This window comes from Aphelocoma coerulescens, chromosome 9, assembly GCF_041296385.1.
Source record: "Aphelocoma coerulescens isolate FSJ_1873_10779 chromosome 9, UR_Acoe_1.0, whole genome shotgun sequence".
Classification (NCBI taxonomy): domain Eukaryota; kingdom Metazoa; phylum Chordata; class Aves; order Passeriformes; family Corvidae; genus Aphelocoma; species Aphelocoma coerulescens.
Genome location: NC_091023.1, coordinates 21,883,331 through 21,900,317, shown reverse-complemented (window position 1 = coordinate 21,900,317; position 16,987 = coordinate 21,883,331). Strand labels below are relative to the sequence as shown.

The 16,987-nt window shown below is 40.9% G+C and overlaps 1 long non-coding RNA gene across 2 annotated transcripts in view; it reads left to right on the top strand.

Moving 5' to 3' along the window:
* The window catches only part of LOC138114846 (uncharacterized), a 45,853-nt gene extending 33,168 nt beyond the window's left edge, over positions 1–12,685 (top strand). The window contains exons 2-3 of one of the 2 annotated variants that reach the window (XR_011152841.1): positions 11,266–11,322; positions 12,382–12,685. This is a non-coding gene — a long non-coding RNA (uncharacterized lncRNA). The remainder of the gene's footprint in view (positions 1–11,265; positions 11,323–12,381) is intronic. The other variant, XR_011152842.1, reaches the window with a different exon arrangement.
* Positions 12,686–16,987: the final 4,302 nt, after the last annotated feature.

Sequence of the window (16,987 nt, the reverse complement as noted above, 5' to 3'; positions counted from 1 at the left end):
ACTTTGATTTCAACCAAAAAAGCTTCTGGCCTTGCAGATGTGAAGTAAAAACCTTTCTAAATACCAAAGGCTGCAGTGCTTTCTTCCTGAATCTACATACAGCAAGGCAGAACCTTTCAGCATTGATTGGAGTGGAGTGACAGGAGAGAGGAATTTCTTTCAGTAGTTCCCAGAGGGGATTAAGCTGCTTTGAAACTGGACCATTACATTGCTGTTTCCAGCTCTTTGGGATGTGAATTCTGTGGGACTGTGCTGAGGAAAAAGGTTTGTTTTACCAGTCTCAGTGGCAGCTGTCAGTAGACAACACAAGTTGCTGTTTGTGAGGGTCACACTTGCCCATCATGGCAGAGTCTGTGCAGGAAGAAGCAAATTGAAGGAGGGATTCCCCAGTGCTGGGCTGCTGGATTATACCCTGGCATGATTGGAGGTCTGGGGAGACTGAATGGTAGCTGGGAAGCCAAAAGGGAACTTGAGTAAGTTTCTTACTCTGAAACACCTTCCATACTCTGAAGCATGTTCCTTACCCCAACCATGTGGCAGCAGTCCAAGCAGCCCCATGATCCGAGTTGGAATGCACCCCATAAAATGCCCTGCTAGAACTCAGAGACAAATCAGGCACTAGACCAGGAGAGAGCATTAGTTCTCCCTGCCCTCACCCTGATCAGAACTGGCAGAGATTGCTGTTGCTGCTGTTTTGGTTTGTTTTCCCTTCCCCTGCAGCACAAGAGGAAGCTGCCTTGTTCGGGGTGGCCTGGCTGGACCTCCTCTGCTGCCCCAGAAGTTCCAGTCTCTAGGGGCCCATCTGTATTTTGTGCTCTCTGCTGAATGTTCAATGCTGCATGGCTTCTTGAGGATAACATCGCAGCATTTTTCATTCAGAGCTTGATTGTGTCTGCAACACGTGCATTTTGTGCAAAGACACCCCATCTGTCTGTCTCACCCTATAGCTGTGTTAGCCTGGTACCCCAGCATGGCTAATTCACCCTGCTGGAAGACATATGACAGCCTCCACGTTGTTGTACTGCTTAGCCAAGGATGGGACTTTTCCAGAAAGTTATAGGAGCTGAAGTCTTTCATCTATAACAGTCTCTTTCTCCCAGAAGTCTGTTTGAAATCACAGGGCAGTCATCTGCTACAGCCCATTTCAGAGCAACTGTTGGAATGGGCAAAACTGCCTCTGAAACTGTGGAGCAAGTGCAGGGAAATTACACCACTGGTGCTCGTGTTATCCCACTCCTTCAATGTCCTCTAGTACAGAGAAATATAGTGCTCTAACAAAACACATCCAAAGCCCCACAACAGACAGGTCGTTAGCTGCCCTCCTCTGTAATAATTTCACTTATATTGAATTCCAGATATCCTGATCCATCTCTAAAGGTGAGGATGGTCCAGTTTTATCACTTAAAAATGAAGGAAGATTTATCTGTACGCGATTTACAGACAGACTTTCTGAATGAGCGTGTGCTCCGACAACAGCTATGCTGAGATCTGAACTGGAGATTTTGCCAGTCCATCTTTCAGCAGGATGACTTTTTAAGCACTTCCTTTACTGCTGAATACCACAAAGGCTCAGGCAATCTATTGATGATGAAGGTCAGCACCTCCTTAGCAGCCCATAAAGTGAGTCTCTCACAATCAGGTTTCAGACTCTTTAAGATTCTAGCCATTTCTTTAGGCAATGAAGCAACCTAGTTCTTTTATCTTGCTATTTTTATTGTTTGAAAGCCTGAGTCACATCTGATCTTTTTTATTTTTAGTTTTCTTTTTGGGGCAAAAAAGAAATCCAACCCTTAATGTATCTTTTTTTTGTTCAGTACTCTTGTTTCATTGTGATAGACATAAGTAATGGCTCATTCAGTGCAAATTCAGGACTCCTTACATTTTTCTTGCTGTGATAAGGGCACACTTGCCATTATTACAGCTGCATTGTCCACATTGCTGCAGTAAAGGTTTTGTCAGCACTTCCACTCTAAACACTGTTTTTACTCAATGTATTTAACCTGTTTATAAAAAAATCCCCAATAAATTTGACTCTGGGCTGAAATTTGGCAAGGTTAATCGTGGTCTTTTCATAGTAATTTGCAGGGATTTAACCATATTATCCTAATTGCTGTTTGAGGCTGAAACTCCTGTATTAATTGTTTACGTGGTGCTGAGTAGGAAAAGCACTAAACTCATTAGGCTATAAACATAAGAGAAATATTAAACTGTATTAATAATTACTGTTCACAGCTATCAGTTCACTAGGCACCCATGCAAAGACAATAAGCTTAGGGTCAGGGTTAATCTTAGGCTTAATATTCAGATTAAGACAATTCCAAATCCTTCTGTTGCTCACAATAGCATGGTAACTAAAGTTGAAGTTAAGTGTGACAGAACCAGAATGCAAGAAACAAATCCTGGTCTTTAAGGATAATGTCAAAATTAAGTGGGAAATACGACTAAAATAATGGAAAGAGGTTTTCTGATCATACCAGGTGTGTTATCAATGTGCTTTCTTGCAGAAGGGAAAGGGCAGCATGGAGATCAGGTAGTGTGTCCAGAAATAGGGGGGTACTCCCATGAAATACTTGGGCATTGTTTGGGCAAAGAAGGAAAATAGATAAATCCCTCTTCCTGCCAATTTCAGATCATCTTGAATAGTAACGGGATTTGTTTTCTCTCCCTGAATCTTTCCCCTTTTCCCTGTCTATGTTTTATCTGGCTTATCATTCCTTGAAGGAAGGATACAGCCAGCCGTGGTCCTGCAGGGCTGCCCCAAGTGATTAAAGAGTGCTTCTTCCAGCTGGTCAATACTTCTCTTCTACTGTTGCAGCTCCTGGTACATTTCTGCGCTAATTAAACAGCTCAGGGTAGAGATTCACTAAAGTACCTGGGATCCGAGTTAACCCACTTCATTTGAAGCAGGCTGGAAATAGAGACCACGAGCTAGCAGCACCCAGGATGTCAGCCATGGGAGAGGGGAGAAAGGGAAAACCAGGAAAGCTCTGCTCCTTCTGTCTCCTCCGACAAAAAACCATCCCCTGTATTTCTTTGGTTTGCTGGCTTAGACAAGGCTGCATGTTTGGGCACATGGCTGCCCGATCTATAACCAGCATTAAGACAAATTTTTTTCAGCTTTAAGGAAGTTGAAACCAGGACAGGCAGCATCTTTATAGTACTCACTCAAATGGGTGAGCCAATCTCACAAAATGGCTAAATAAAGCTCTTAATATTGTCACTTCCCTTGGGGCCTCTTCCCTGCCATGTATTCTTTAAAGTGTTACTTTAAAACTTAAATTCTGATGTGATGCTCAGTAATATAAACTGCCAACAATTTAACACAAAATTAGGCACCTCAATTAGCTATTTACTGCTGTAGAGATGCACAAAGATCTTACTAACCAGTTGTTTGAATAAAATTAGAGCTGTAAAAGGACAGTAGGCTTACAACTACAATTATAATTCAAACCCAAGAGAAACCAATCTCCCCAGGAGCACGTCTCAGGACAGTGAGGCAAAGCAAACACAAAAAATAACATTAGTGATCACAAGCTGGAAGAAGGAAAAGGAAGATTCAGTGTGTAGCGAGGGCTCAGGATACGTATCTGGTAACAAGTGTGACTAGGGAAAAATAAAGAGAGAGAAATTGAAGATGTTTTCTGCATAAGATTTTTAGGCACTGTGTAATTGTCTTTCTTACAATTCCTCCTAGGGATACACTTCCTCTAAAAGTGTGGGAGAAAAATACCGAGAGACAAGAGAGACAGCAGGGAGAGCATTCCAGCTCTGTGTAGTGATGTCATCCCATTAACACAAACCCCGCATTGTCACTTAGGGAAAAAAGGTCAGCGCTGTGTCTGACGGGATGTGAAGCCCGGCCAACCCTCCTCGACTGGATTCAGAGGGAGCAGAGCAGTTCAGTTTCATGGCTAAAGGAGAGGAAAGAGGGAGAGAAAGACGGAAATTTTAAAATGGTAAAGGTTTTTACCATTTCAGGCTCCTGAAAAGTGGAGTTGTGAGAACAAAGAATTCCTCTGTGTGAGGAATAAGGATGTGTGTGTGTGCCTAAGGTATAAACAGAGCAGTGGTCTTAGGGTAATCCCGAAATGAAAAGGAATTCAAAGATTGGTCCTACCAGTGAGACAGTGTGCTGAAAAAGCTCGAGATTTTTTCTATATTATTTTTTTTTGGTACTGCAATATTTCCTAATTCTGTTGGGAAGACAAGAAAGCAATTTTTGAAGAGATTACAAAGCAAACGTCCAAGTGTCCTACTTGCTCTCGTTCTGAAGGAGATGAAGAACTATTGATTTTCTGAAAGATTGCTTTGAAATGGTGGGAGCTGAGTACTTGTAAAGAACGAGTGCAGAGGGGCAAAGTTTGGTTTAGGAGGGTTGCTGCAGACTGTGCTGTGGGCTTGATTAGGTCTGCCCACATGCTATTAAGAAGTCTGAATCTCAGAACTGTTCTGGGCAGCCCTGCCTCCAGGATGAGGCAGGAATTCAATGCAAGCTCATGGTGCAGAGAGGGCTCTGTTTCACTTCACAAAATAATCGCATCCCTATGGGAGCCAGCCCTAGGAAAGCCCAAACCTAAAGGAGATGTTCTCCGACCTGTAGTGGCTTCCAACTCCTTGTCCAGTGCACAAAACACATCAGCTGCCAGATCTGTGGCAAAGAAGGAGCCTTACACCTTCCAAAGCCTGCACTTGGCTCAGACACAGCCAAAGAGATTGGCTGGATACAGATCCTTTTCCTGCTCCAGCTCTCCCTGGCAAACAGGTTACCCTGATCCATCCCAACCCCAGCTGCTGCTCATCACCCCAGGATGGGTGTCCCCTTACTGTCCCCTTAGCTTTGCTCATTAACTCTCATTAATTGAGAGGAGATGTGTGAGGTTAGAGCTACCATTTTAGATGTTTCTGTTCACCAAATGCAAACCTCCACCACTAAATTTTGGGAGGTTTTGTACGGTAAAAAGTTAGCTGCAACACCCACCCCATCAGAACAAAGGCAACTTTGGAGGAGGTACTTCCTTCTGATTACACTTTAGATGATACTAGGATGTACAGAAACTTGGCAAATAAATAAAAATACAAATAAAACCAAAATATTTACAAGGGTGTGTAGAGACAGGATAAGGGGGAATGACTTCAGACTGAAAGAGAGTAGGTTTAGATTAGATATCAGGAAAAAAGTCTGTGCAGTGAGGGTGGTGAGGCACTGGAACAGGTTTCTCAGAGAAGTTGTGGCTGCCCCATCCCTGGAAGTGTTCATGGCCAGGCTGGATGGAGCTCTGAGCAGCCAGGTCTAGTGGAAGTTGTCCCTGCTCATCCCAGATGAGCTTTAAGGTCCCTTCCAACCCAGGCCATTCCATGATTCTGTGATGAATCAGTGCTAGAGCTTCAGTCAATAGCTTTACTGGAAAGTAAGAAATCTAGAATCTAGTATCTTCCTTTGTGTGCCTAATTCTTTTCTCTGGCAATAACAAAACCCACAACTCCCCAGATCAAAGCCAATCAAAAGAAGCAACAGGGAGAAAAGGGAGGCATGAGAGTGGGAAGAAGAAAAGCAAGCCAGCAAGTAGAAACTAAAGGAAGGTTTAAGAAGGCCATCGTATCAAGATGCAAAGTGAATTTTAGTGGGTGGAGGGTCTGTCTGCCTTCTGAATGCCTTTCATATTGCTCCACTTCCCTGAAGGAGGAATCTCCCTGGATAGATGTCATTAACTAGCATTTCTTTGTCTCACCTTTTATTGTTGTGGTTCTTTTTTCTTTGGTGCTGTTGTTCTTTACAACTGTTCTATCTGATTTCCAATGTAAGAGCAATAAACAGAAGAAAAGGTGTGAGAACCAGCAGAGTGCAATGCAGGGAGAGGGAAAAAGGCAGCAGAGAGTGGGTGCTGGCAGGTCCCTACTGTTCTTGTCTTAATAAGTGTGCTCATGCAGCATGGAGAACGCAGCCAGAGAATGAAAAATGAGAAATCTCATGGAGCTAGTCCAGATCCTCCCGTGGTACAAATTATCACTGATTGTCCCAAAGATTTTAGCAAGTCCAAAAAAGATGGCAACTGATGAACTTTTTGTCTACAAACAAGTTGCTATGATCAGAAATTTATCTTTGCCAAGAGGACCACGCAAAAAATACACTTTTATCCCTCAGCAAACAAAAATAAGTTCTTCTTTGCCAAGTTAGCTACTGAATTTCTACAACTCAGCAGCGCAATTTGTCTTGAAGCTTCTACTCAGATGACCCTTAAAAGCAGTAGTGAAATTCTTCTGCTTGGGTTATGGAGGCTAATAAAGAGTCTGAGAACTGGTGGGAGGGCACTGAAGCATTCATGCATATGAAATCCCATGCACATCTATAACCTGGGAATTCTCTGGTGCCATGGAAAGAAATGCAGAACTACTGGTGCTTTATTCTCTTGAATCCTTTTTCTCATCTCCTGTATCTCTGCAGTGAGCAATGGTTAAACAGGATGTTTATAAAAAACCCCAAACAAAACAAAGTGGAGATGTTTGTTTCCAAACAAACAAGGCTTTTTAGTTACCTTCAACAGGTTGTCTTAATAATTACTGCTCCCTGAAGGTAGAGGCTCACCTGAAACCTAGAGCTGGCTTTATTGAGTGAGTTACATATAGAGCAATGAAATCTGTAGGGTCCAAAGGAGGGAGAAACTTTTCTGGTGGCAATAAAATCTGTTGGAATAGCCAAAGCATCATCATCAGGGGCTAATCTGGCTTGGAGCCTGCTTGATTAAAAATGAGAGACAATAATTTTCTTATGGCTCCATAATTCAATTGAATAACTTGATTTGTTATCTAATACTACTTTGTCATACAGAATGATCTGTATGTTGAAAGCCCTGTTCAGGCATAAACTAATTAATTTTCATGGCAGGACCAGTCCTGTGAAGTGCTGTGCTTCCACGACGTAAGAGAAATTGAGGAAGTGCAATAACTCAGAGGGTGAGGCTGAATTTCGCATTAGATATGTAATTAAATCTGATGAGTCCCACTGGGGTGCAGAGATGGTAAGCAGAGATATTAAATGAGTTAGCCATGGCTGTGCATCCGTCCCTCTTTGGCTCCTGACTCAGAGCACAGTGGTGGCAGCTACCACTGACCCATCCTCTAGACTCTTCTTCATTCCACCACATCTGCCTTCTATCAATGGCACAGCTAACAGGGCTTGCAGCTTAGAGTCAGTATTTCTGCAGTAATGTTGAAAAGAATCAGGAAAATTCAGGGGTCAGAATGTATGATAAAGCATTTGGACAGTTCATCTGTGTATCTCTTTACTTCACTAGCAGCTTTAGCAGATAGTCAAGTTGTGCTTATTCCATTTCTCACAGTGTGAAATAATGAACTTTAAACATTCTTAGGCAGAAAAAGCCTATGAGGAAGGAAAAAGAGAAAGGTGGATAGATAAAAAGACTTACATGACACCAGGTGAAGCACATGTCAGTAATTTGGGGATTATATTAATTAAAGATATATTTTAATACTTTCCAAAGTCATCATTACAAACGCAGAAAATGTAGAGTTAGGGTTTCTGGAGGGTTTTTTTTTAACCTGTGTATTACGACTATGCATTTCACCCTAATTGCTTTGTAATTTGATGTGCAAGGGTTTAATGTGGCAGCTGAGGCAAATCCAGTAACGACTGGGAGCTAAAGCACAGAAAAGAGCTCCTGACAGGCAGAGCTTCAATTCAGCAACTCTGTACAGGCAATAGAGCTGTAACATAAAAGTTAGCAGGAAAGAAAAGGTGCTGAAAAAGGCCTGGCTAAAATAGCTCAGATTAATATTCAAGGCAGTTCTTTTACTTTGACAGCTTTTAGTTTCTTAGTATGGCTTTTGCTTTTAATTTCTTCTTTTAGCTTGGTGTCTTCATTTCCCAGTGTAATCCCTGTGAATGTTTATTACCTCTGCTGTATATTTTCTGTCAATATGGATTATAACCTTGAAGTGCTGCAGGAACAGTAGGGAAGTTTTTCTTCCCTTGATAAGCAGAAAGATACATGGCACAAGTTCTATGGCTACAAATTTCTCATTCAGGATGTATGATCTGGTCTTTGCCATGGCTTTATGCAATGACACAAATCTGTAAGAGCAGCGACAGCCGAGGGGAATCCAGTGATGGTTGTGAGACACTGACAGAAAAAAACTCAAAAAACCAAAAGAAAATCAGATCCAAAAGTTGATTCTAACATGTTTTTGTTCATTTTATTAAATGTGTGGCTGGTTCTTGCTTTTATTTCCTAAAAATTACGCCGGGACTGGAGCCAGTGCTGTCACAGACTAATGCTGATTGTGTAGCCCATGCTTTTGTAACCTTTAAGTTACACTACTCTAATGTTTTATTTTATGACCTTCCTGAGAAAATTCTGCAAAGCTCCAATGGATGCAAGGTACTGCAACCTGAATACTAACTGGTACTAAGGTGACCGAACATCTTCCATAAGTTGAAAGAGAAATGCATCTGTTCCTTTTATCCAGCTGATTTTGCCAGGAGAAACTTGCAGTGTTTGCTGTGGCTACACCTGGGGTGCAAACACTGTCTTATGAACTTTGCCATGAGTAGAGATTTTCCAAGGTGTTCTCTTAGCTCTGAAATTTAGAATTAAATGGGAGCAGGGGTTTACAATTGCTGTTGTGTCCAGAGTACAGGTCACTTTTGGCCAGTAACTGAATCTACTGAATTATCAGGCATTAGTACATTCAGATTTGGGAGGTGAGTGATGGTTCTTTGCTTCTTTGGGTCATCTGCTACTGCAAATCTCCCTGGGAACTTTTCTGAAGGCCTTACAAGGAGGCTATGATAAACTGAGTGATGTGACTTCTTCCTATTGGGTTGAAGTTATGTGTAAAGCTTGGTTTCAAAATTATTCAATATTGTTTTTAGCTAATATCAACCTGGTCATGAAAGAACCAACAAGAACCAAAGCATCAGTTATCCTCCACAAACCTGAGAGTAAGGAAATGGGGTGAGGATGGCGTCAAATCCCTTTGGGATTGCCAAAATCTGTGTTTTCCCCCAGGACCCAGTGTTTTTGCTGCTGCAATGCATTCCTGTCACCCTCTGTCTGCATGAATAAACAAGCAGAAGGGGGGATGCTGGATATGCACCCTGCTCCAAACTTGCCTGCTGGCCACACAAAGACAAACATTTTGAGGTGCCAGCCTGTTGGTTCATCAGCCCCTACCCAAAGGCATAAATGTCTTTTTAAATACCAGAAGCAGGAAGATGCTCTTATACATCAGCAGACCTGTGAAGTATCTTTCCTCCTTTTTGATGCTCTTGTTTTCTTGACAGTTACTGTCTTAATGCTGACCAACCCTGAAGTGTTCAAAATACAAACCAAAAATAACCAGCATTTTCTGCTGTCAGAGTAAGTCTGGTTTGCAGAAGACAGTAAATTCCAGGGTTCTCATTTGTGAGGCAAAGTAAAGCCATTAAAGCTTTAACCCTCAGTTGTTCCCAGCAAGACCATTCCACCATTTCAGAGGATGCTGGAATAAAGCTAATAAATAAGTAAGAGAAAAACAAACCCACAGCAGAAATTTAAAGGCAGGGACTTTGATCAGAGCCTGCTTTGCATCCTGGCTTCTGTGAGTTCTTGCTGCAGCTGCAAGAGCAGCTGCATTATTTTCAACATCAATCTGAGCAATGCCATGTAATAGCCTCGTTACAGAGCTAACAGAATCCTAAAGTCTTCAGACTTTTTATAAAATTTACATTCAGAAATACCATATTTAAGCTATTTTTCAATGTTTGAATTTAAATGGGCACAATTAGAGTTGATTTTTGTTTTGTTCCTCAACTGGTAGTTACTCCATTGAGCAAGTGTTGCTCGAGGTCACAGCCCTGCAAATGCACAAATGCAGCATCTGAATTCCATAGGAGTGAGGAGACTCATGGAGTTGCATAACATTAAACATGCAAACAAGGAGCTACAGAGAGAGAGAGTGCTTGTATTTGTGAGGAAGAAATGTGGAATTCAGCAAAACATTTTGCACTGAATTTTCCCCGTATTCTTTCAAAACAGCAATGATATGCAGAATTTTCTCATTTTTGGCCTCACCCTTCAAATGGTTGTTAAGATCCCTAATGACTCTGTTAGAGCAAAGATAAACTAATGCAAAACTCTTCAAAGGATGCACTTTTACATGTGTCCAGAGATTGCCCATTACATTTTGTCAGTGGTCACATTTGACTACTATTACCACAGGATTTCTCTATTTCCAAAATAATTCTGCAAGCTTAGGTATGGATATTCTGGCAGTACTACCACTTTGCACAGACAAAATTAGTGACCTTTTAAGGCCTAGGCAACATAAAGGGACTAATAAAAAACTTAATTTGTTGATTGGAATGTTAACACATGACAATATGATAACTCCTGAAAACAGTACAAGTCCCAAGGTATGGTCACCCTGAAGCACAAACAGGCCTCCTCTCCTTTAGCAGGCTGTTTGCAACTCATCTTCCACAAGGTATGCACTTTGATGAAAATCTCAATGATATTTTAAAATAATTTCTCTAGTCCTCATGTCTGCAGGAAAAAGCTTGGAAATATAACTTATGAATCAAGTAAAGGCTCAGGAAATAAAAGGAAAGAAGTCAAAGGAATGTATTTATATATATATATAAAAAACCAAACCAATGAACCATTTTTATCTAGTTAGATGCTCCTGGTTGACTGAGGATGTTTAATGTTCCAGGTTAGAATTACTGAATGACAGAGGGAGCTTTTTACTGGTTGAGTATTCTAGTAAAAGTAACTTCTTTTTTATTTTCATTCTAATTATAGTTTACATGCACCTTTTTGGTAAGTGTGGGCAGACCATGTGATTTCTGTGCCTCATGGAGCTAATCAGACTTCCCTTCTTTTCAGTGCTGCATGGATCAACTTACTAATATTTGTGAAACACAAAGGAATTAGAATGATGAACGTCCTATAAATAAAAAAATGCATCTCCATTCATTAGCCAGGAAAGCTCTGTTTTGTTTCAAGAATTGATTTCTGAAAATGCTTTACCATGTATTTTATCAGCAAACAAGATGACATTAAGTGGCAATATGTTAAAATTAGTTGCCTTTCATTCTTTTAACTTTACTGGAAAAAAGTTACATTTTCTTTTCAGATTGTATTTCCCCAAGTATAAAACAGATGCATTTGGATAAATAGATTTGAAACATATTATTAAATTAAATGAAGAAAAGGAAACATAATGAAATAAAATCCAAGTATCTGAAAAAAAAATTTCTTTTCACAGGCCTGGAGTAGAAATCTAATGTTCCTTTTCTACTTTATCCTGGTATCAAGATGACAGGTATTCTATCATCTTTCAAAGTACCATCTGAGATGCCTCTTGTGATCTGAACAAGAATGGGTGTCCATTCACAAGAACCAATTTCAAAATCCAGTTAAATGTATTAAATCTATTTCTACATGGAGCACATTGTTTGTGCTTAGTACATTTATTACCATTATTACAATGAAATTAAATAGTGCCATCTGAGATCAAGCTCCTACTATAGTTCTCCATATTCATTGTACCAGACATTTTTAAGTGGACCAAGCAGAGGAAAGAAGTCTCCTTTGAGGTGAAATGGGGATACAGAAATCAGGCACAGAGAAATGAACCTCTTCAGGGACAGACAGCAGAGCCATGGCACAGCAGCTTCTCCCTTCCAGGGTTCCTGCAGTTGCCTTCCCTAAATCCTATCTAAAAACGATCCCAAACCAGCTCAGCACAGTTGTAGTCACCTCAGGGGGTCTCCAGGGATGTCCCCACTGGGGAAGAATTTGGGAAGTGAAACTCTGGCTCAGTCCAAGCCCTTGGGCATCCTGGAAAGATGCAAGAAGGAGCACACTGAGATTGCATGGCTGTCCCTGGGGCAGCCAGTCCTAAATGCATTACAGCCTGCCCCAGCCCAAGCATTCCAGCTCAGCTGTTCCTCACCTCCTTAGGAATACTTTCAGCCCAATATTTGGAAAAGAGGTAAAAAAGAACCTGCTGGAAGGTGTCTTATTTTATATAATAGCAGAAGGGAATATCCGGACACCCCTTCTTGTACCACTTGTGTTTCAAACCACTCAGTGTAAGCACTTCCCACTCTGGAGCACTGGAGAAGGCATATCCATGCTCATCAGGACCTGACCTCCACTCATGGACGTGGCTAAAATAAATTCTAAAATATCTTTAGAAAAGTGTTTTAAGTAAAGTCCTTATTCATTTGCCAGGAGACTAAATTGCTGAACACACGTAAATCAGAGCAACTTGATAACCTTAATTTATAAAGAAATTCTGCAAATGAATTTAAAAAATGCAGTATATTATGAAGTCCCTGTTGCTTCTAACCCAGACAAATAAACCTTGTAACTGCAGGCCACAAAACAGAGCCGATGGAGGAAAACACGCTGGAGTTATGTTTGCAACTTGGAACACTGCAAGGGCTCAACAAGCATTTCAGAATAGAGTGGGAAATGGCATCAACCTCCCAGACAGCACTCCCATCCTGGTGCCAAACATTTCACTTAGGCACTGAGGACTAAAGAACCCCACAACCAGAAGGAGACAAATGAATAAGAAACACAAAACGAAATCGGCACAATTAATCAAGCAACTAAGACACGAAACCTTGAAACAGAACAAATGTGCCATATTGCTAAAAATGTTGTTTTGCAGATAAGTGAATAAATTTACTTCCAAGCCAAGCTTTCTTTTTTTTTTTTTTTCCCCAGTAGCTTTAGCCCTATTGCTTCCACTGCACATCTGCTTCCCCAGGTACAGCTTAGATATGGCATCTCATTTCCCTGCTGTAGCTATACAGTTGAGGTGAGAGCTGGAGGGATGAATCATTGCATCCTGTCCACGCTTGCTGATCTTCTGGCTCTAAATGCAGAGCAAAACACTGTGGGGAAAAAAGACAGCAGAGCTAAAGTAATAGAAGGGGGAAAGAAGTATAATGGAAATGCCTCAGGATCCAGTAAAGAGGGGAGAAACACTCGAGATCTGAGGAGGAAATAGATAAATAAGAGGAGATGATAGAGTGTGAAATGTGTAGTTGGATGATGAGTAGAGCTAATGAAACTGAGTTTCCTGGGCCTGTGTAGCTGGGCTCTCTGGTGTCTAATAGTGTGAGCTCTGATCAAACCTTTCCCTGCAGTTGGAGTATTCCAAGTGTCTCTCTCTTGTGTGATTTCCCAGTGTCTATTTAGAGGGTTGTTCATGGAGCAATAATTTGGAGATAGGATCCAGGGACATGCAGAAAAAGAATAATTAAGCCTTAAAAAAAAAAAAAAGGAAGAAAATGTTGTTGTCACAGTGAAATGGGACTGGAAGGAAGATGCAAAATAGAAACAAAATTGGAATAAAAAAGGAGAAGGGCCTTCACCTAGATCTTCAAAGCTGTGCTTTGAAACCTAGATGACTAATGGGAGAGGGAAAAAACCTCAGGGTGGAGACACTGGAGAGTGGTTGAGAAAAGGGCTGAAGCTGATCCCTGTTGCCAGATGAGATTCCTGACTGGAGATGGTTGACATGTAAAGAGATTGCTTTTGTGTGATGGAAAGAAACAAGGGATTTTGGGCAGGATGATAGATGAATTGAGGAAACCCATTGCTGTCTCTGGAAACTGCTGAGGCTGGGCTGTAAATAGGGCTGAGGTGAAACAAATGAGAAGCTCCTCCCTTGTTAGTCCCCACTCTCTTAACCATGAAGGCAACAGGGAGGAGATGAAAGTTTCCTCTGGGATGGCCAGGAGCCTTTTGCTCCCCCATGTCCCCATCATGTCCACACCCCTCATCCCTGGCCACCATGCCCTCACCTCTGCGGTCAGCCCCCAGTGTGGCATGGGACTCTGTACCCCAAAATAAAGATGGCAAATCCACTGTAAATGAGTCTCCCAAGGTAAGTAGAAAATTCACCCTACCCAACTCCCAACATGGCTCTACAAAGGGTAACAAATGTGAAATCATTATAAACTTGGTTGGGGTTACTACTTTAAACCTGCTGGCTGGAAATTCATCAATTTTTAAAAAACACATTTTAACTGTATGCTTATCAGTATAATGGAAATGTGAAACAAAAAGGGGAATGAGAATTACAAAAGGTGAAGTCATCAGCAGGTTTATTGTTGGCACCGTCAGGTTTCTCATGTCCCCTGCTTTAAGTTAAAAAAAGAAAATAAAAAGTACTAGTGCAGATGGATTGCTCATAACATGTATTCAAAGTTGCTAGTCCAAACAGCATAATTTTTAAGTCTAAGCATTCCCTATACAGCAATGTTAGAGCTGAATGCTTTTTATGGATGCGCTTAGTTCGTAGAGTTGTGTGATTATGCACGTGGGATCTGATTCACAGGATTTCTTCTTTCTTCCTTGATTAGGAAGGTAAGAACAAGCCTAAAAAGGTTTGTGCTGTTTAAAAATACTCATGAAATGTATAACTTCAGGTTTAGAAAAGCCACAGAAAGAGAATAAAAATGGAGTTTCTGGATCTTTTGAAATTTCTACTGCGCAAAGAGTTGTAGTGTTTAAGGCTCATAAAATAGATTAAGAATCTGGTGACATACAAGAGTGGGTTTTTTCTCTGCTCTCTATTTGGCTGTATATCAATAGGTCTTCTAGGCAGAAGAAAAGTCTTGCTGACTACATCAAAGATTCCTCACTAGGAATAGACCTTAAAAAATAAAAAGTAGGCCTACTTGAAAAATGTTCTCCAAGTAAACTTAGCAGAGATTTTGCTTCTTCCCTAAAAATTTGTAGCCCTGCAACAAATCTATTTTTTTTTCTGAAAAACAAGCAGGAAAAGAAAGTAGTTGTGTTTGATTAAAATTTGAGTTGTCTGAGAAACAGGCTGCAGTTGTCTAAGACATAGCCCAAGCAGGAAGCACAAATTAAATAAAGGGGCACAAAGCGTTGAGACCACACCTCTCAAGAGACATCGAAAGCAAATTCTCAAATCAAAATGTTTTGCTTTTCAACTCCAAAATGCCACATCTTAGATACCTCAACTTCTAAAAAATTCCAGGTGGCCAAAGGTATGCAGGGGAGGGCTTTGGAGAGAGGCTGGGAGAAACAGCGAGGCGTTGACTTCCAGCATGGACAGCCTTTGGATGGGAACACTCACAGCCCTTGGTAAGGTGACTCTTTCATGTCCCTCTGAGAGCAGGAGAGAAAATAAACATTGGCATCACGTGCTCTTGCAGATCTTTTCTAGTCAAAAGCTGGGCTGCCATGTTTTTTTACTGAAACTATGCCTTTTATAGCTCTGGGATGACTACATGGCTCCTCCTCCTTGGAAGAGATGCAACACAACATCCACGTGTTCAAAGGCCAGTGTGTGTATGGTCAGCGTTCACTGGGGGAGGCTCTGGGAATAAATAGTAAAGGACAACAGGAAAAGGCAGTGATTTGGGCACTGGACAAAAGATGTACTGGACAGGGAAGGGCACAAATGTTTCCTACCAATCTGTTTGCTCTCATAACACAGAGTTTCCCATTGCTGACTGGCTTCACTTTCCCTAGGTGGCTTCATGCAGGCACTTGTTACAGATCATACACAAACAGCAGCTTGTGTTTGGGCTAGGAACCATCTGAAAAGCTCCTGTTAAACCCTTAAGGAGCCAGTTTCCTCTGGTAGCTGTGTCCTTCATAAAGCAAAAGCATTATTGGTAGATTTGCATGTTCCCATATCCAATAACTCTGAGTAAGTGGCATATTTAGAGCATCTATCATAGCATTAAGCACAGGTTTCTGCCATGCTGTAGTGATGGAGAACATTTCGTGACACCCTGGAATTGAATTCCTCTGTTCTGAACGTACCCCCTGGCTTTGGATACCCTCATGCTTACTTCCTGGAAAACACATTAATTTTGGAGGTCTATTTGTTTTAATGCCTTCAACTGCCTACGTCATTCCTGGGAAAGGATTGAGCTGTGTTATGTTGGCACATTAGTGTAAAAATCAGGATAATGCAGGATCTAGTTGAAAGCAAGGAGTGTCACTAACACTTGGGTCAGTGCTGAGGAAGGAAGAGCCTGAAGAAAAACAACAGCTTTGTTCTCTGCAACATTTCAAAAAAAAAAATGACAAAAAGACAACAGAAAGTTGAAGGAATTTAGTCCTTAATGCAACCAGGATCTTGCTCCTCCCCTGCCTGCAATTTTGAAACAAATTACTTTTAATATTACCCAGACATTCAAGTTTTAGATTGGGTACTCTTCATGCTCTAAAACTGCTTTTCATAAATGTTTTAATGCGTCCAGGCCCAATCCCACTGAGGTCAATTAGAAGATTCCAAATAAATCCTTCCTTCTCCTCCTTGCATTAGTATGCAGCCTGTAAGAGGGCTGACACAGGTCTGTGCTTTCATCTTAAAATAATCCAGAAGAAAATTTTCCTGTGGGAAGAAACTATACAATTTGTGGGTGGTACTTACAGGGATGTTACCCAGGTAAAAAAACTTTAATTTAGAGCCCAATTTTCAGGCATGCTGAACACAATTCTACCTGAAGTTAAATATAGACTTGGGTGGTCAATATTTTGGGAAAACCAGAGCCATAAATTTTAACACATCTCATTTTGTCTCAGGCCTGTATTGTCCAGAATTAGGTTTAAAGTGGTTTGGAAGTGCAATTTTAATGTCTTCTGTCTGTAAATGTTGCAACAACATAAAGTGGTATATTATGATAAGGTATGTTCTGTTTTATTTATTTCTTAACTTCATGCCTGTGAGTGTCTGACTTTCATTAAAGTCATTTTTAAACAGACCCCAAACCTTAAGTAAAGTACAAGCACCTTTCTTCCCAGTAAGGATATAGTAGGCCTTTGGTCTGATATGCTATAAAATAATAGAGGATGAGCTGTAAAATACTTTGGGAAATATTGATTTTATTTTTTTTGTTTGTTTGTTCATGTTCTGGGTGGTGAACTGGATAAATACTACAATGGCTTGGTTCAAAATTCTGTTGTACCTCTGAACTTGGAGT